The sequence below is a fragment of the Myotis daubentonii genome, chromosome 1 (assembly GCF_963259705.1).
Source record: "Myotis daubentonii chromosome 1, mMyoDau2.1, whole genome shotgun sequence".
Lineage (NCBI taxonomy): Eukaryota > Metazoa > Chordata > Mammalia > Chiroptera > Vespertilionidae > Myotis > Myotis daubentonii.
This window is the reverse complement of record NC_081840.1, coordinates 119538650-119559627: the sequence shown is the minus strand read 5'-3', so window position 1 is coordinate 119559627 and position 20978 is coordinate 119538650. Positions and strand designations below refer to the sequence as shown.

The window sequence follows — 20978 nt, the reverse complement described above, 5'->3', positions numbered from 1 at the left end:
GGGGGCCAGAAGGGGCAGGCCAGCTGGGACTGGGGGCCGATCGGGGTGGGGCCGCTGGGGCAAGGGGCCATGGTTTGCCGGTTGGCCCTGCCCCTGATTGGGGTGGGGATGCTCGTTGGGGGGTAGGGCTGGCCGGGGCAAGGGGCCGAGGGCATTCTGGTCATTCCACTGTTCAGTCGATTTGCATATTACCCTTTTATTATATAAGATTATTTTCTTCTCTGTGGTAGACATTATCAGGGTTTGGGGGCTAAGAAAAATACTTTTCTTCTCACCTTCAAAGTTCTTCTGGGTGGGCTAATAAATTAACAGGAGAAAAATCAATTTTAATGTATGCACATCAGGAATTTACATATGCATGGAAATGCCACAGATAGTGAGGCAGCATTAAGAATACATGCTATTTTGGACAAAGGATAGAGGTGGAGAGTGGGATTCAGAAGTGAAAATTGGAGATTTGCAGGTAGTTGAAGAAGGGTGGAACACACCTGAGTTGTTTCTGTTAGACAACTCAGAAACAATTGGACACAGGATATCATGCTAACAGGACCCAGCCTGAAGCCCTCCTATTCAACATACTTAATCAAAATTAGCCTAAGGCAACATCCCAAGATTCCCTTCGTAGAGTAAGCCTTTCCATCTAAATCTCTTATGCAGGGGAGGGTTAATGGTTCTTTCTGAGCCTTTCCCCCCTGAGTATACAGCTTAAAATCAGTATCCCAGAAAGCAGCTTTAGGGTGGCCAAACTTTTGTCCCCTTCAAGAGTTAAACCTTCTGGTATAATCTTAATGAAAGACCGTGCATAAAGAAATACAAATGATTGCAAAGCACTGTATTAGAGCAAATAATGTCTGGACAATGTTGCCTATTTAAGCATATGTAAGACAACAAATGACATGAAACTCTGCAAATGTGCTGCAGAGAAAGACAAAGATAGAAATGATACCATTGTAAATAGCTAATTATTAATGATAGGAAAGGAGCAAACCAAAGGCTGGACATTATAGGTACGTTCCTTGCAAAACAGTAGGGAGAGGGGACTGGACAAAGGGAAGATAGATCATTCCCCGTAATGCTGGTATGACATAGGAAAGATACTCGCCTGTCAATCATACCTGGGAACAGAGATGGTTGGCCAGAATAGGCGTGGCCACTGCAAGGGTGGGAAGATTTGAGATACATAACCCCTAAACAAAGGAGTTCGCTCTCTTGTACTCTTGGCTCTCTTGGGATTCGTGTGACTAGTGTGGCTCTGGGGCTCTTTTGCTCCTGCTTCCCTGCATTCACCCACATGGACCCCCCCACACAATGGACTAATGGACTATAACTAGCTTGCTGCTGAGCTAGACACAGCTCCAACACGGAAAGGAAACTCTGGACACTGACTTTGCTTCTAGCTTTATTGAAACCACAGCTACACTTCTTCTATGGCTGGCCTATGGGAAATGGGACTTTTTTGGGACAGTTTTATAACTTTATTAGACAGTTAGCAGTTAGCTCTCATCCACATTAACTGTTTGTAGATTTTTGAAAGTGGTGACAGGTATGTAGGTGACCAACATACAGAGCTTGTTTGGTGAGTCTTCATCCTCATTATGTGTTCTGGACAACCACACCTTTACAGTGTGGGGCATTCCTTATTCCTTTGGCCCAGACAGCTTAGTTGAGCCTGGTGTCAAAGCACACATCTGGAGCTCCCATCTCCTTCCTGGCAAATTTCCAGATCTCCTTGAGTGCCCGAGGGGCACACTTTTTGAAACCCACTCCATGAAAGTGCCTATGAAGGTTGATGGTGTATTTGCTGGTCACTACCTCGTTGATGGCAGCATGTCCCTTCTTCTTCTCATTGCCCTTCTTTGTGGGAGTCATTATTGCCAGGCCCAAGTTGGAAAGCTCTCATTTTTAATTTTAGTAAATATCAAAATTCCCTCCAATTGGTTATATTAATTTTACTGCATCTTTCATATTTTAAAATAATTTTTAATCTCAGAAAAATCCCTATCAATTAAAAACAAAAACCAGGCATTCATAAAAGGAGTATAATTCACATGTGATATTATGGTATCCCCAAATGTAATATGACCATGATTCCCAAGTCAGCCAGCCTCTGAAACAGCACTTGTCATAGGAACTGCTGCTATCAGAAAGGGGCCCTAGGTGGACCTTTCTTAAACTTGCTCAGGAAAATTAGATTCCAAGAATCTCTGTTGCCATCTGGTGGCAACTCCCCAATGGTGAAACCTCCTGTGACACCATTTCTTTCTTCTGTTAAAAAGAATTCTTTATTGTTGAAAGTATTACATGTGTCTCCCTGTTTCCCCCATTGAGCCCTTCAGCCCACCCCTTTCCCCCACCCCTGCACCAGCACCCTATTGTGTGTGTCCATGGGTTATGCTTATATGTATACAAGATCTTTGATTGATTATCTCCCACCCACCCACCCTACCCCACCTTCCCTCTGAGATTCTGAACTCTGTCCCATGCTTCCCTGTCTCTGGATCCACTTCGTTCATCAGTTTATTTTGTTACTTAGATTCCGCATATGACTGCAATCATGTGATACTTGGCTTTCTCTGACTAACTTATTTCACTTAGCATGATACCCTCCAGGTCCTCCCTCCATGCTGTCTCAAAGGGTAAGAAATGCTTCTTGTTCTTTTTTTTTTTTTTTACTGCTGCATAGTATTCCATGGTATAAATGTACCACAGCTTTTTTTATCCAATCATCTACTGATGAACACTTGGGCTATTTACAGATCTTAGCTATTATAAATTGGGCTGCTATGAACATAGGGGTGCATACATTCTTTTTGATTGGTGCTTCGGGTTTCTTACATTCTTACACCAGAAGTGGTATCACTGGGTCAAATGGCAGTTCCATGTCGCTAAATAGTGCCTAAGGTATATCTCTGGTAATGTCTTTTGAAATATTAGATTTAACATGTAACAATTATATTATTAAAATAAAATACTTATTAAACTGGGAGACATAGCTAATATGTCAAATGATAGAGTTAAAATTTAAGTAATCCTGATTAGCTGGAATGGGAGATGGAAGGTTAAATCTAAGAAAGTGAAATTTCCCAACACTAAGAATAAAATGCTGTACTTTGGTTTAAAAACTATAACAAAACCCCTGTGGGCAATATATTACATTGAAAACATCTTAAGGTTATTGTTTGTTCTAAAGTTAGGTCAATAGTCTGATGTAGTTGAAAAATAAAGTAGTAATGCAGTCACTGGTCCTATCACAAGGAAATAAGAGTCTCTCTTCCCTGTAAAACAATCTGGTAGTGTTTAGTTCTGGGCATCACTTTTTAAAAATGACTTTTACCAACTGGAGTGTATCCAGAGAAAAGTGAGCTGAAGCCACATCTACAAGGTATAGTTGAAATAATGGAAACATGTATATGATGGAGGAGACAAACTTAGATTTACTTGATTCTCTCTTTAAATAGCTGAAAGATTGTCACATAGAAGACTTACATTTATTCCAGAAAGCCTCAGAGGCAGAACTAGAAGCCCAAGAGAGTGTTGGAGAGAGTGGGATATTTTGGATAAAGAGTTACTTGAAAGTGGAGATGCGGCTTTAGGAGGAAGTTCACCATCACTAAAAGCTCAAATATTCATGCAGAGACTTGTCAACTACTTGTTAGGGACCTGGTAGAAGCTATTCTGCGTTTAATGATTTCTGCTGATGTTCATGGGCATCTTAAAGGAGACAGGGGTACAGTGAACATTGGGACACAAAGTGGGTGCTTACAATGAGAGAGAAATAGTGACAGAAGGAGAAATAATCGTAACAAGACACGCACCAAGTCAAACTTTGCCTATGCAATCGTCACAGAGTCAGTCTGCTGGGCAGGTGGGAGTGAGGAGAAGGGGAGAGGGATGATGCAGGGTGGTGAAGAATGTCTTGCACTCATTCACTTGTTCAACAAAATGCCACATATAAAATCTTATGCTGGGTACTGGAAATATAAAGATGAGTTGGATGTAATTGCTGCCCATTGGAGCTCATAGAAAAGACAGATGTAAAGACAAATCATTCACAACACAACATGGTAAGCGCTTTGGCAGTAGATGGTAGGCAATTGACTAGGGACCAACATTTGGGATAGGCTGATCAGTGAGTTTATAAACATGCCACTTCAAGTTGGCAACAAGAAAACCATGATGATGTTATGTTGATTTGTTGTCAACTAAATCATATGCTCAGGAAAGTCTGTTATTTGGGTCAGTGGGAAATTTAAAGTAAGAGGAACTTTCCTGAACAGTAGTTCATGCAAAACACCTGGGGATTTTACTTGAACTCAAACTCAGTCTGAGTTTACAGAGTGATATGATAGCCTAAAAAGCCTGTGCTATTTTTAAAATGCATTAATAGATGTATAGTACCCTGAATAATGAGAATAATAGAAGTAACATCAGACTGTATCTGGCACATATAAAATATAATGATTTAAAGGAAATATTGACATAAAGCAAGATGATTTTTCAAATGATATGAAATACAATAGAAGGAACTGAGTGCTTTTTTTTGGCTTGCGAAAGTTATGATTTATGAGGAACCTCATCAAATATTTTAGTGGCACTTAATGTCATGTGGAAGAATGATTAGACTTACACAGTTGTGGCTCCAGATAATTAACTAGAACAAATCAGAGAATTTAGAGAATTTAGAGGGAAGTTTAGGCTCCATTCCAAGCATATCTGTCTGATAATTGCAAAGGACTGCCTTTTGATCTAATGAGCTCCCTATGTGTGATGATAGTGATGACCCAACTTTCCAACATGCTTGTATGCACATCCTTTGCCATGTAACTTAGGAGTCCCTCCCATGATGGGAAGGCTGATCTGCTGCTTCTTAACTCTGGGCTGAACCATGTGACTTGCTGCTTTGCCAATGGGATGTTAATGGATGTGAAGTAGGCTTGCACATCGGGGTTTGTTTTCTCCTACACCTTTACCAGCACCATGAAAGCATGCTTGTTAGACTATTGGAGAATTAGATGTACATGGGTGGGGTGAGTCATCCTAGTCATTCCAGTTGAGGCCTTTCTAACTCAGCTGAGGGCCAACTGACCTTTAGACATCTGAGTTGGATACAACTGAATCCAGAATTGCCCAGGAAATCCCAGTCTAAATTGCTGACCCATTTATTTATTATGAGCTAAATAAATACTTATAGGTGGTTTGTTTTACACTACTATTGTGGCAATAGGTAGTTGACATTACCTATTGGTTGAGAAAGGGATGGATGGCTGTCAGTCAAGATTGTTATAGAAAAGGATACTTGTGTGGACACTTAGACTAGATAAGTTCCAAAGATAGTTCCCTCCATAGGGACTACAAGGGTAATACTGTCTTAATATAATGATTAACACTTAGTGAACAGTACTATCTGCCAGGCATTATTTTAAGATTTTACATGTATTAGTATTTATTCCTATAAGGTAGTTATTCTCGTTATTCCCATTATTAGAGGCCCAGTGCACGAAAATTGTGCACGGGGTGGGGGTCCCCTCAGCCCAGCCTGCACCCTCTCCCATCTGGGACATCCCTCTCACAATCCTGGACTGCTGGCTCCTAATCGCTCACCTGCCTGCCTGCCTGGTCACCCCTAACTGCCCCCCCCCGCCAGCCTGATCGCGCCTCACTGCCTCTGCGTGCTGACCTGATCGCCCCTAACTGCCCTCCCTGCTGGCCTGGTCGCCCCCAACTTCCCCTCCCCCCTGCCAGCCTGGTCACCACTCATGCCGCCACCCCCCCTCCCCCGCCACCAGCCTGGTTGCCCCATGCAGCCTGCTTGTTCAGTCATTTGGTCGTCCCTCACTAACCCCCCTGCTGACCTGGTTGCCCCATGCAGCCTGCTTGTTCAGTCATTTGGTAGTCCCTCACTAACCCCCCTGCCAGCCTGGTTGTAGGCAGCCATCTTGTGAGGGTGTGAGGGTTAATTTGCATATTACCTCTTTATTACATAGGATACTATTGAGGAAACAGGCACAGATCACAAAACTAAGTGGTGGATCTAGGATTGAACCTAGGCATCTGGTTCCAGAAATCACACTTTTATCAGCACACTATGCTCACACTGGCTCATGAACTATGTTTAGTACTCCTAAAGCCCATTGGATAGTGGGCATTTATAGTTCCATATATTTATTAAGAGTGGGAAAATTGCCTGGCTGGTGTGCCTTAGTGGTTGAGTGTTGACCCATGCACCAAGGGGTCAGGGCACATGCCTGGGTTGTGGGCTTGATCCCCAGCAGGGGGCGTGCAGGAGGCAGCCAACTGATGATTCTCTCTCATCAATGTTTCTATCTCTCTCTCCCTCTCCCTTCCTTTCTCTCTCTAAAATCAATAAAAACATATTTTAAAAAAGTGGGAAAATTAATCACTTCTCTAAATGCTTTTTTTTATACAGAAAAACTTTCAAAACATGGAATTTTATTAGATAAAATTAAAAAGGGCTACTTAGTGGTAAAAACGTTGTCAACTACTGCTTTAAGCAGTCTTCCAACCTTAAGTTCTATGATGCTTAGGTAGAATTATTCTAATGCTAATATGCAAGGGTTTTCTTTTTTAAAAAATAATAACATAATGAAAAGCATTGCATAAAACTTCCTTAGACTACTGGTTTTATAATAAGTACTTCATAGGACCATTCATGAAGAAAATATTAATTTGTAGGTGATAGTAGAAATGTTCTGCTCACTCACCAAAAAAGATATGTTACAACATAAAAGAAAATTTAAAAGAAAGTTCCTATTAGCCAAATTATGGTAGCATTGTACTCTAATAAAACTTCTTTATTACCCTGTATGTGGGGATAGAATTAGCAATAACTTTCAGTTGGTAAACATATTATGTGAATATTTGATTATGTAGATATTTTGGAGAACCTGGCTTAATCTTTCATACCTTATTTGATACTATATTAACTAAGCTACTTTAATGTAACAAAATCCATATTTTGATAAATTCTCTGCAGCAGAACATAAATATTGAATAGGATTCAATTTGAACTGTTGAAAAACATCTTTTGCAAATCTAATGAATTTATGTAATATGAGTTTAGCAGACAAGCTGTTTTTAAAATTGCTCTAAAATTATATAGTTTTTACATTGCTTACTTTTCTAAAATCATACCATTTTTATACTAAGGAAGTTGGCATCAGGGTTGTAGAATGGAGCTTGTGGCTTATTGCTTTTCAATGTTTATTTCATTTCTTGAAAAAAAGTTACCACTGTTTCAGAATACCTTAATGCAAGCGATTTCCAGCTTCCCTCACACATTGCAACAAGAAACATATACATTATTTTTCAATATGTAAAACTATTTCACCTAATGTTTATACAGATATATTCGTTTTAAAGGCTAAGCATTTCTCATGATGATCTGGCAGTTATTCAAACATTCTTGGTTGTGTTGCATTGGCAGTTTGAATTGGAATATTCTGGACCAAAGCTAATTTAATAATTTTCTGTGGAACTGCTCACAGTCATTCCTTCACACCTGTGGATGGATTTTACTACTTACACAAAGGTAAACTAAGTGAAAAGCAAAAAATTTCATCAATGGGAAATATTACTTATTTGACAACAAATACATACCTGTACCAATGATAGAAAAACACGATTTACACCATTCTAGACCTATAGCAGAAAATAATAATTGAACTTTTTCCTCCTGAGTCCACCCTCACATTTGGAAAATCTCACTGATTTTGAGATTTTGTATGACATTGTTATATTAAAAACACCCCCTCTCTTATTAAGCACATGTAATCTTTCTTTGGTTTCATACGATGCTTCTTTGGTTATTCTTTTAAAAAGATATATTTTACAGTTACAGCTGAATAAAATATTATATTAGTTTCAGGTGTACACATAGTGATTAGACATTTATATACCTCACAAAGTGAGCACCCTGGTAAGTCTAGTACACGTCTGACACCATACATAGTTATTACAATGTTATTGACTATATTCTCTATGCTGTACTTTACATCCCGTGACTATTTTTATAACTGCTAATTTGTACTTAATTCCTTCCACCTTTATCCCCCATCCCCCAAATCCCCTCCCAACTGGCTACTATTAGTTTACTTTCTTGTATCTATGAGTTTGTTTCTGCTTTGTTTGTTCATTTAGTTTGTTTTTTAGGTTCTACATGTAAATGAAATCATATGATATTTGTCTTTCTCTGTTTGACTGAGTTCCATCCTTGTCCTAAAGGGCAAGAACTAATTCCTTTTTTAAAAAAAATATTTTATTGATTTTTTACAGAGAGGAAGGGAGAGGGATAGAGAATTAGAAACATCGATGAGAGAGAAACATCGATCAACTGCCTCCTGCACACTCCCCACTGGGGATATGCCCGCAACCAAGGTACATGCCCTTGACCAGAATCAAACCTGGGACCCTTCAGTCCGTAGGCCAACGCTCTATCCACTGAGCCAAACCAGTCAGGGCAAGAACTAATTCCTTCTTATGGCTAAGTAGTATTTAATTGTGTAGACTGTGTACCAAATCTTCTTTATCCCATCCATCAATGGATACTTAGGTTGCTTCCATATCTTAGTTATCTAATCTAATAAAAGAGAAACATGCAAATTGACCATGCCTCTGCTACACCCACCAGCCACACCCACCAGCCACGTCCACCAGTTAATCAGGAGCAAATGTGCAAATTAATCCAACTAAGATGGCAGCAGCCATGGAGCTGGAGCATTGCCCCCGGCAATGGAGGAAGCCAAGCTTCCTGCCTGCCCTACCGGCCCTGAGCTCCGCTCAAGGCTACAAAGTTTCAATTATAGAAGATAAATAAATCCCAGATACCTGCTTCCAGCCCGCGGCCATTGCCAGCCTGAAAATGGCCATCAGCCCCTCACCTAGGCTGGCCAGGCACCCCAGTAGGGCCCCCCACCCTGAAGGGGCTGTGGCCAGCCTGAAAATGGCCCTCAGCCCCTCACCCAGGCTTGCCACGCACCCCAGTAAGGTCCCCACCCTGAAGGGGCCGTGGCCAGCCTGAAAATGGCCCTCAGCCTCTCACCCAGGCTGGCCAAACCCCCATGGGGTGAGGGTCTCCACTGGGGGGCTTGACCAGCCTGCAAACAGCCCTCAGCCCCTCACGCAGGCTGGCCAGGCACCCCAGTGGGACCCCCACCCTGATCCAGGACACCCTTCAGGGCAAACCAGCCGACCCCCACCCATGCACCAGGCCTCTATCCTATATAATAAAAGGGTAATATGCAAATTGACCCTAAGAGCAGAATGACTGGTCACTATGACACACACTGACCACCAGGGGCAAATGCTCAATGCAGGAGCTGCCCCTGGTGGTCAGTGCACTCCCACAGGGGGAGCACTGCTCAGCCACAAGCCAGCCTGATGGCTGCCAGCACAGTGGTGGTGGTGGGAGTCTCTCCTGCCTCCTCAGCAGTGCTAAGGATGCCCGACTGCAGCTTAGGCCTGCTCCCTGCTGGCAAGTGGACATCCCCTGAGGGCTCCCAGGCTGCCAGAGGGATGTCTGACTGCCAGCTTAGGCCTGTTCCTCAGGGGAGCGGGCCTAAGCCAGAAGGTGAACATCCCCGAATGGTCCCAGACTGCAATAGGGCACAGGCCGGGCTGAGGGACACCTCCCCCCCCGCCCCCCCCCCGTGAGTGCACAAATTTTTGTGCACTGGGCCTCTAGTTGTAAATAATGCTGCAGTGAACTTAAGGATGCATATATCTTTTCAACTTAGTGTTTTGAATTTCTCTGGATAAATACCAAGAAGTAGAATTGCTGAGTCATATGGTAGTTCTATTTTTAATTTTTTTGAGGAACCTCCTTACTGCTTTCCATAGAGGCTACACCAATTTACAAACCACATACAATGCATGAGGGTTCCCTTTACTCCACACCCTATCAATACTTTTTATTTGTTGATTTGTTGGTGATAGCCATTTTGACAATGTGAGGTGATATCTCAGTGTGGTTTTAATTTGTGTTTCTCTGATGATTAGTGATGTTGAACATCTTCTCATAAGTCTATCTGTATGTCCTCTTTGGAGAAATGTTTATTCAGGTCCTTTGCCCATTTTAAAGTTATGTTGTTTGTTTTTTGTTGTTCATTTATTGTTGTTGAGTTGTGTGAGTCCTTTATATATATATTTTGGACATTAGTTCTTTGTTGGAGCTGTTGTTTGAAAATATTTTTTCCCATTTGATTAGTTGCTTTTTTGTTTCATTGATGGCTTCTTTTGCTGTGCAGAAGCTTTTTAGTTTGACATGGTCCCCTTTATTTATTTTTGCTTTTATTTTTCTTTTATTTATTTTCCCCTTGCCTTTGGGGTCAAATTCATAAAATCCTCTCTAAGACCAAGGCTCATAAGTTATAGTGCCTATGTTTTCTTGTACATAATTTATTGTTTCAGGTCTTATATTTAGGTCTTTGATCTTTTTGAGCTAATTTTTGTGTATGGGAACAAATTGCAGTCTAGTTTCATCTATGGTCATATGATTTTTATCTTTCATTTTGTTTATGTGGTATATCATGTTAATTGATTTGTGCATATTGAACCAACTTTGAATCTCTGGAATAAACCCCATTGATTATATGTATGATGTTTTTAATGGATTGCTTAGCTCAGTTTGTTAATATTTTGTTGGGGATTTTTGTATCTATGCTCATCAGGGATATTGGTCTATACATTTTTTGTAATATCTTTATTTAGTTTTAGTATCAGGTAATGTTGGCATTATGCCTTGAGTTTGGGATCCTTCCTTCCTCTTCAATTGTTTTTTGAATAGCCTGAGAAGAATAGATAAATTAATTTTTATTTGAATGTTTGGTAAAGTTCACCTGTGAAGCCATCCAGTCCAGGACTTTTGTTTGTTGGGAGTTTTACGATTCCTAATTGGTTTTATTTGTTGCCATTTTATTAATTGTTTTTTTATTGTTTTGTAGTTCTCCCTTCCTTTCTCATTTTCTTGCTACTTCTCTTGTATGTTAATGACTTTCTATAGTGTTATATTTAAATTCATTTCTTTTTATTTCTTGTGTATTTCTTATAGATTTTTGGTTTGTGGTTGCCATGTTCCTCAGATATACCAAGCTATGTTAACAGCAGCTTATTTTAAGTTGATAGTTGCTTATGTTTGAACACTACAATTTCTACTCACCCTTCCACATTTATGTTTCTGTCATTCTTTTTAATTTTTTTTGTGTGTATCCCTTAATTTATTGTTGTAATTACACATGATTTTCCTTCTTTTGTCTTTTAACCTTTATTCTAGCTTTACTTTTGGTTGATCCTCTGCTTTCACTAAGTGCTTTTGTCAGGAAGAAATTTTTTCTTTTTTATATTTTCTTATCCATATTATTGATCTTTTCTATTCTTTTTAAAGAAGTTCCTTTAACATTGCTTGTAATACTGGCTTAGTGGTGATGAACCTCTTTAGGCTTTTTCTTGTCAGTGAAACTCTTTAGAACAATATTGGTTGTAGGTCCTTTCTTTTCATCACTTTGACTATTTCATGCCAATTCCATCTAGGCTACAAAATTTCTTTTTCTTTTTTTTAAAATTAATTTATTTTTTAAAAAAATACATTTTATTGATTTTTACAGAGAGGAAGGGAGAGGGATAGAGAGCTAGAAACATCGACAAACGAGAAACATCAATCAGGTGTCTCCTGCACACCCCCCACTGGGGATGTGCCTGCAACCAAGGTACATGCCCTTGACTGGAATCTAACCTTTGACCCTTCAGTCCACAGGCCGAGGCTCTATCCACTGAGCCAAACCGGACAGGGCAAGGTTATCACTTTTAAAAATCATGTCATGATAGTTGCTGTCTCTGTTAGAAAGAAAGTAGAAGCAGCTGCAGATAAGAGTGAGTGCCCGGCACCCCAGTGAGTGTGAAGGGTGGCGTCTGTGGGCAGGGAACTGACTGAAGCCCCTGTCAGGGTAACAGTCGCTGCTAAGTTCCAGGTGGGGGAGTTGTCCAGCATAACTTTACACCAAGGTTTCATGGAGGCAAATCTCAGGCCCAATTCTGTCATCCATGTAGATAGACATTCACGAGGAAAGTAGCAGAAACCAGGTCAGGCCAACCTGTCCTACTGTGGGGCACTGCCTCACATAGGAGGAAGTGGGCGGGGCCCCAGCCCACGTGACAACTGCCAGCCCTGGCCACCAATAATGAAACTAGAGAAGTGTTCTAATTTAGAAGTCCTCTTTCTTTCTTTCTTTCTTTCTTTCTTTCTTTCTTTCTTTCTTTCTTTCTTTCTTTCTTTCTTTCTTTCTTTCTTTCTTTCTTTCTTTCTTTCTTTCTTTCTTTCTTTCTTTCTTTCTTTCTTTCTTTCTTTCTTTCTTTCTTTCTTTCTTTCTTTCTTTCTTTCCTTCTTTCTTCTTTCTTTTTTGTTTTTTTATTATTAAAACCCTTAGTTCCTGTTTTATCTCTTCCAATGAAGAAAAATGTGTCTTCATTGGGTCAAGTCTGCGGAAGAGGAAAAGGACATGAAGTATCTGAGGAAGTGGGTTGGGTGACTGACTATCTCCTGTCTGAGCTTTGTCAGCACTTTGGTGAAGTCAGAGCAGGAGCACCTGCTGGAGGAGCCAGCACAAAGTCGTGGGCAGGCGTGGGCTTTAAGTTTCTCCATTCCCACCTTTTGCCTCTTTGTCCTCATATATGACCAGCAGGGCATGCATGGCAGCCTGTGCTCCTCAATCTACAGGTCCCCAGGTTCTGTCCCTGGGGGGCAGGTGGTGATCTGCCTCCAATATGTCTCTCTGCCTACTTGGCTTAGTTTCCCAGCATCTGCTCACAGGTTCGGGCCACATAGCTGAGCTTGAGGAGAGCATAGTCGACTCGCTTTAGTGCCATCTGACAGTCCTTCTTTGAAGAGTAGCTGGAGCCCTCGTGGGGCTGCCCTGTGGCCACTTGGGTTAGGTAGTGGATCTGAGCCAACAGCTCCGCTTCTACGGGCTGCTGATATGAAGGGCAGCCCAAGTTAAAAAAACAGAAGTCGTCTTTCTCTATAACCACAAGATTAGCCCTGCCAAAACAAGGCCTCAAAAAATTGAGTGTAGCCTCACCGTTTTGCCAGCTGACTGAAGGGTTCCGGGTTCGGCGCCAGATGCTGGGGTCCAACCCCAGCAGGTCCAGGGGTCCCCAAAGGTGTGGATGGAGTCAGCGAAGAAGGAATGACACGGGGGCAGCGTTCAGTTGATCAGCAGCCTAGCCAGAATCTCTAGCCAGGATCTCCAGCCAAGTTCTGTCTAGGTTCTTCAGCCAAGTTCTATCCAAAATTTCTGTTGAGAAATCTTCTGACAGTCTTATGGGGCCTCCCTTGTAGGTAACTAACTATTTCACTTGCTGCTTTCAAGATTCTTGCTTTAACCTTTGCCATTTTAATTATGATGTATCTTTGTGTGTGCCTCTTTGGGTTCATCTTGTTAGGGACTCTCTGTGTTTCCTGGACTTTTATGCCATTTTTCTTCACCAGGTTAAAGAAGTTTTTAGTTATTTCTTCAAATAGGTATTCAATCCCTTTGTCTCTCTTCTTCTGGTATTCCTATGGTGTGAATGTTGCTATGCTTGATGTTGTCCCAGAGGTCCCTTAAACTATCTTCATTTTTAAAATTCTTTAATATATATATATATATATATATATATATATATATATATATATATATATATATATATATTTCAGAGAGGAAGGGAGAAGGAGAGAGAGATAGAAATATCAATGATGAGAGAGAATAATTGATTGGCTGCCTCCTGCATGCCCTATACTGGGGATCAGGCCCACAACTGGGGCATGTGTTCTGACTGGGAATCTAACCATGACCTCCTGGTTCATAGGTTCTTTTATCTTTTTTTCATTTTGATTGTGTTTTTTTCTGCTACCTTGTATTTCAGATTGCTGATTCAATCCTCTGCTTCATCTAATCTGATGTTGATTCCCTCTAGTATATTCTTCATTTTAGTTATTACATTCTTCAGTTCTGACGGGCTCTTTTTTATATTTTCTCTTTGTTGAAGTTCTGTCTGAGTTCATCTATTCTTGTCCCAAATTCATTGAGCATCTTTATAGCCAGTATTTTGAACTCTGTAGACTGCTTGTCTCCATTTTATTTAGTTCTTTGTCCTATTCTTTCATTTGGGATATGATTTTTGAGTGCTCATTTTGACTGACTTCTTGTGTTTGTTTTGATATATTAGGTAATCTGGTATATCTGGTCTTGACAGAGTGGCCTTATATATAAGGTGTCCTGAGGGGCCCAATGGTGCAGGCTTCCTGGGCACATTAGCTAGGTGCTCCATTGGTGTCCCATGTATGTGTTGTGTGTGCCCTCCCATTGTAATTATGCCTTGATTGATGCTGGCACATCAGTTAGTGTGGTTGACCCTCTGACTTACTGGCTGTGATGGCTGCTGTGACTGTAGCAGACAAGCTGTTTCTCAATGGCTGACCCCAAGGAGCAGGAGTGTCTTGAGCAGGGCTCTGGTACCAGCTAAGGTTGCTCTTCAGATGTGTGTGTTGTGAAGCTAGTTGGGTAGGGCTCTAGTGTTGGCTAAAACTGTCCACTGGGTGTGTTGGATCTGGAGTCTCTTGGGAGGGGCTCTCGTACAGGCCAATATTTGCCACTGTTTGTGCCGGCTTGAGACCATTTGGTAGGAGCTACAATGTGAAATGAGGTTGGTTGCTGCTTATGCTGGGCTTGCAGCAGCTTGGAAAAGGCTATGCTGTGACCTGGGGCTAGCTGCTGCTTGTGTTGTGATGTGGGCTGAGGTCAGCGCCACTTGTCCTGTGCTTGTGACCATTTAATTCAGAGGTGGGGAACCTTTTTTCTGCCAAGAGCTAGTTGAATATTTCTAACATCATTTGTGGGCCATACAAAATTATCAACTTAAAAATTTGGTCAAACATTTACTTAACTCACCTCTAATGCCTTGGCAGGGCCAGACCAAATGATTCTGTGGGCCTTATATGGTTCTCAGTCTGGATGTTCACCATCCCTGACTTAGTTGGACCTATGTTACAGGTCAAGACTATCTGTCACTTATGTCAGGCTTGGGGCTACATGATGGGAGTTGAGACTGGTTGCTACTTATGCTGGGCTTAGGGCTATTTGGCAGGAGGTACAATGCATACTGAGGTGGGTGCTGCTTGTTTGGGGTTTGTGGACTTTGAGAGAGTCTGTAGTGTGAGCTGAGAATGGCCGCTAGCAGTGTAGGATTTGAGGACCTGTTTTATCTTTTTTAAAGACTTCAGTGCAAGCCTCGGGAAGCCACCACTCATGCAGGTTTTTGTAGATTTTTGGGAAAATCCACAGTGAGCTGAGATAGGCCACATATGTGGAACAATTGCTGGAAGAGGCTTGGGCCAGGTCAGTGACTTGGGTTGGGTGTGGTCTCGGAATCACCTGGGCAGGGTGAATAGTGTTAGCCAGGTTAATGGAGAGCACAGATTTGGTACCCACCCCACACCCAGTTGTCTGGGTAAGAAGAAGAGCTCAACAAAAGAACAATGGTACCTGCCCACATTTGGATATCCAGAGCTCCCCCAACCGTGTCCTTGAAGACCTCCCCATGAAGTTAATCAATTTTCTTTCTCCCATATGTCTCTGGTGCTTTCCGAGCTGCTGCCCCTGTGCTGGAACTTAGAGTGAGTGAGTTGGTGAGCAAGTGAGTTGGTGTGCAGACCCTTTGAGAGGAATATCTTGGTCTTTAGCAGATTTTTGTTTTTCTCTGGCAAAATCCTCTCTGGTTTTCACAGCCAAATGATATGGAGACTTTTCTTCCTGGCACTGGTACCCTGGGATGGGGAGCCTGGTGGGAGGCTGGGACCCCTCATTCCTCAGAAATGGGGACGTGTGCAATAGAGATTTCCCTCCCATTTCTTAATCACCACACTGTGAGTGTGGGATCTGTCTGGTCTGCCTCTCTGTCCCTCCTACTAGTGTAGATGTGGCTTCTTTATATCCTTGGTTATAAGAGTTCTATTCAACTAGTCTTCAGGTGGTTATAAGTGATGGCTGTTCTATAATTTAGTTGTAATTTTGATGTGATTGTGGGAGGTGGTAAGTACAGAGTTTACCTACTCCATCATCTTGACCAAAAATCCTCATTGGTTATTCTTAAAAAAATGCTCCACAGAGCTGCTGCCAATTGATTGGAGCTACAAACAAGTTCAAACCTGTTTATTATCCTATAGTTACAATGACCTTAGAAGTGACTATAATATAGGCCTTATATGATTGATCAGAGTTTTATTTATTTTTATTTTTTTAAATATATTTTATTGATTTTTTACAGAGAGGAAGGGAGAGGGACAGAGAGTTAGAAACATCGATGAGAGAGAAACATCGATCAGCTGCTTCCTGCACACCTCCCACTGGGGATGTGCCTGCAACCAAGGTACATGCCCTTGGCCGAAATCAAACCCGGGACCTTTCAGTCCGCAGACCGACGCTCCATCCACTGAGCCAAACTGGTTAGGGCCAGAGTTTAAATGTAATAAAAATAAAACATCTGTCGATCACTCCCTAGGGACTAGGCACTGAGTTCAAAGTTCTATTTGCATTATCTCATAATTCTCACAGAAGCCTTGTGATATAGGTTATTATCATTATTTCCATTTTACAGATGAAGAAACTGAGGTGTAAAGGGGTTAAGTAAACTTGCCCAAAATCATAGAGCTAGTAAGTTGGTGAGTACCAGCATTTAGATTGGCACTGTCTGATTTTCTGACTTTACAACCCTGGCTCTTCACCAGTATTTGGTGTCACCTATTTTTGTTGAAGTTTTTGTTTTTGGGAACTTCAACAACACTCTATTTCAGGGTACTTCAATACTGTGCTGATTGCACTTTTGTGCAGAGCTGGCTTGATCTCTGTAAGTGGGGTGGAGGACCTGTTTTTTTTTTTTTTTTTTTTTTTTTTTGTATAGGGAAGAAATGAGCCAGAAAGCACATTAAAGTAATAACTCCTTATAGCACAGCATTGGGAATTGGGAACATCTTATTGATTTTGAAATTATGTAATAAGTTCTCATAATATAGTAAAAAATACTCTCCTTTTTATATTAAGCAAATATGTTTCCTTTGTTTGAAACTATGCTTCATTGGTTATGAAAGGTAGCTTAGTCAGAATTAAAGACTACCCTTTAATATGGGTTGAGAAATGAAACTCAAACCATAAATACTGCCCTAAAGTGTTGTTATAGAACTGACAGTGTGTGCAGTCCTGGAAAATATTAATTAATAAAGAATACTTGATGTTAATGCTCTGCTTAGCATTTCAATGTCACATTAAAAATTCTGCAAGATAGTTAATTGAATATTCTATGTGTCTAGAAAGGGCTGTGATTCTCAGAATTGCATACTAATTCCTAATTCCTTTTATATAATGCAAAATACCTTTATGGAATTAAAATTTTATTTATATTTTAGGTGAAGTCATTATATATTTACTAGAGGCCTGGTGCATGGATTTGTGTACTGTGGGGTCCCTCGGCCTGGCCTGCACCCTCTCACAATCTGGGACCCCTCAGGGGATGTCAGACTGCCAATTTTGGCCTTACCCCTGCAGGCCAGGCTGAGGGACCCCACTGGTGCATGAATCCATGCACTGGGCCTCTAGTATGCATATAAGATCTTTGGTTAATTTCTTCCTCCCCTCCCCCACCCCCTTCCCTCTGAGATTCATCAGTCTGTTCCATGTTTCCATGCCTGTGCATTGAGCATCTGCCCCTGGTGATCAGTGCATGTCATAGCTATAGGTCAAATGGTCAAACAGTCAAACGGTTGCTTAGGCTTTTATATATATAGATGCCAACTTTTAAATGAAAGAAATATCTAGAATTAATATGTTAACTTCAAATTTTGTGGTTAAGTCAGACTTTTGAAGCTTTATCCATGCAAATTATTAAAATTCTCCCATGCAATGAAGACGCTTTTATACGAGCAATTATTATTATTTTTCTAACTTCAATGTTACTGAGTTTTCCAATGAAGGTGCAAAACATTACAGGCCCCCATTTTCACTTATTAATAATCTCACTTGGCCCTTTCCCTGTTTTCATTTTGTAAGTTTTGAGCTTCTCAGCTAGTCTTTATTTTTGTCTTGATGAAATTCTAGCAATAAAACTGTTGGGATTTTTAACTGCTGATGACAATCTTAGCAAGATAAGAAGGATAAAATATATCATCTTCCTCTATAGCTGCAGAAATATTACATAATTTTATTTTTGTCATAAGACCATTCTTACAAATTTCATTTCTAACAAAGGAGTCTTGTAAGATGCCTTGGTTTCATGCATTGGGAAAGTAACCTGTAGCTTCAAAAATCATCAGTTCTGTTGCTCATCTTACATAATGATTTGTTGTTCTGAAAATAATATATAAACCAGCATTTATGTTTTCTGAAAGATAAAAATACTAAGAAGTTAAAAAGCTTAAAAAAGTTAAGTCCTTCACCTCTCATATGTGGATCGGGAAAAACTAAAGCCATTGAATTCTTTATCTGAACAAAGTTTGAGTCTAATCTATTTGATTAGAACTGTTTGTTAAACTTATGATCATGTCTTAATGTAAGAGAGAGGTTGAAAGGCTCTTAGGAAATTATTGTAGTATATGCCACACCTGTAGAGCAGAGAGAAAAGGAGACATTTATCATTTACCTGGTGTCTGTGATTTAGACACTAAATGCCAGATTTTCCTCATTTGAGGAATGGGACTGCTACTTAGTAAAACATATCAAGCCAGTTCAGTTCAGTTTGGGAGACAAACAGCTGTGGTGCTGAGGCTAAGTCAGGCACAAGCCAGGGCCTGAACTCCCCGTGCACATGGGTCTCTGGGTTGTTGATTCATTGCTGGCTCGGTGGATTGTATGTGCCACAGCCTTGAGAAGAGCTGGACAAGTGGAGTATCCCCTTTGGAGTTAGGGCCTTCATTTCTGTCTTTTCCCCAGCACCGGTTCTCTTCCCTTTCTAATTTAAGATGACTATATTAATCTGAAGTTGACCTAGAAAATCTTTTGAGGGATTCTGATGTTTTCTATCTTCTGAAATGCTCTCTCTTATTATGATTTACAGTTTTTCTCTCTACTTTCTCCTAAGCCACTGGGAAAACAGAATTTAGAACAAAAATATAAAAATAAATCAGCCTCTCTCTAGGACCTTCCCCAAGGTAGAGATCCATAGCCCATTTCCTTTTATTTATATTGTCTGTCTCATTACCTCTCTGGAAAGAACCAGGAAAGAAAATGAGTGGCTGTTTTTCTGAGACTTTCCGTTAATAAGGTGTGGCTAGGTTAGAATCTTATTTTACCTAAGCGGGGTGAGAGTGACTCTTGAAGTTGATCCTTCTAAATCAGAGAAGTTTCCACGCACTATGACATGTGCTGTTCTAGAAACGCTAAACAATTTTCTGAATGCATAAATCTTAGTCTCAGTTCACTTATGGTAACATAATGTTATTGGATGATAGATTGAGGTCAGAAAGAAAGAGTGATATCTCAGACTGCTAGGTTGTACCTTTTCACACCAACTTAAGTTGTCAGTTTTAATTTTCTTGTGAGAAATATTATCTACAAGAACCAGACACTATAGTGTTTTGTTAACATTGTTGCATCTGTAATGCATTACTGGGCCACTTGGAATGAGCAGGAATGAGATAGGTCAAGACAGTTGTGTGGTGTTTCAACCATTTAACATGAATTGTTGATGGCCACACACTCAACCCTATTGGCAGTCAGTACAGCATTAGTTGTGAATATGGAACTTCAAAATGACCTATGTAAGTTCTGAACACAGCCAACATGAAGCCCAATGTATGAAATTTCAAATTTATCCATTGTTGCAATAGTCACTTAACAAAAAGTTTACCACTGGATAACTTTAAATATTGTGTTCCCAATTAATTTTAAATGGTTAAAATAGAAGATTTGTTTGTAATGCACAATAAAAACTTTAAGCAACAGTAGTACTTCTATCTGTTAAAGAATAAATAGTATTATAGGATGAATAATCACTAATATGATAAAAATATCAATATGGTAGGAACGAAAAGATAAAACCTTTATTAATTGCAATGGCAAGTCTAGTTTATTCTCCAGTGTCTCTTATATTTTTCCTCTTGGGTCCTGACTATTTTGAACTTAGATTCAAATTATGTAGTGTATATGTGTATTTGTGTACTGTGTGTAATCTCATTATGTCATTCTTGGGAATTTTTTCATTACTAAACTCTATATATAGAATTTTAATTGTAAAAAGAAACCAAACAATAACAACAACAAAATAAAACAAAACTCAAAGGAAAAAACCCCAAAGAAACAAACAGAAAAACTCCCCCCAACAACGTATAACTGTACAAAATTTAAAAATCTTTCAGAGATTTACCTATTAAATCAGGGCAAGGGTAGATAGATTTAGAGTTATTCTATCTGTGACATTTATGTAGACATAAGTGGTTTCAGTTAGGAACTTTAAGTTCCGAGTCAAATTTACAGCCTGTTAGTATGGTGAAGAAAGCAAGACATGGACAAAAAAGGTAGCATCAAGGCATGGTAGCAAAAACCAATTACTCTTCCTTTGCCATGGGCCTGCCATAGGGTCTCTGGAGCTCTACCACTATCACTATTTTTGCATGCATATTAGAGATGTTCAATAATTTAAAAAAATAAAAAGCTATATCCATCAAAGTTATCTTCTTTTAATAATTTAACATATTCTCTAGGACATAAGAGATTGGGAAAGATTGAATTGCTAGAGAAGTTTTTTTTTTTTTTTTTTTTACATCTACACTGATTTTCCCAGAAAACACACCCATGCAAGTGGGAGAACATCCTAGGACCAACTTGGGCTCATTTGTTATCCGGTATTTATATTTTACAGATAGATTAAACATGACAAAATTTCCTGATTTTGATCCTGAATTTTTAATATCACAACTAATTTTTTGGTTCAGGTGTGGAAAT

At 40.1% G+C, this 20978-nt stretch overlaps 1 pseudogene; it reads right to left on the bottom strand.

The window, feature by feature from the left end:
* Positions 1-1493: 1493 nt before the first annotated feature.
* Positions 1494-1869, bottom strand: LOC132226518 (large ribosomal subunit protein eL31-like; annotated as a pseudogene).
* Between the last annotated feature and the right edge of the window lie 19109 nt (positions 1870-20978).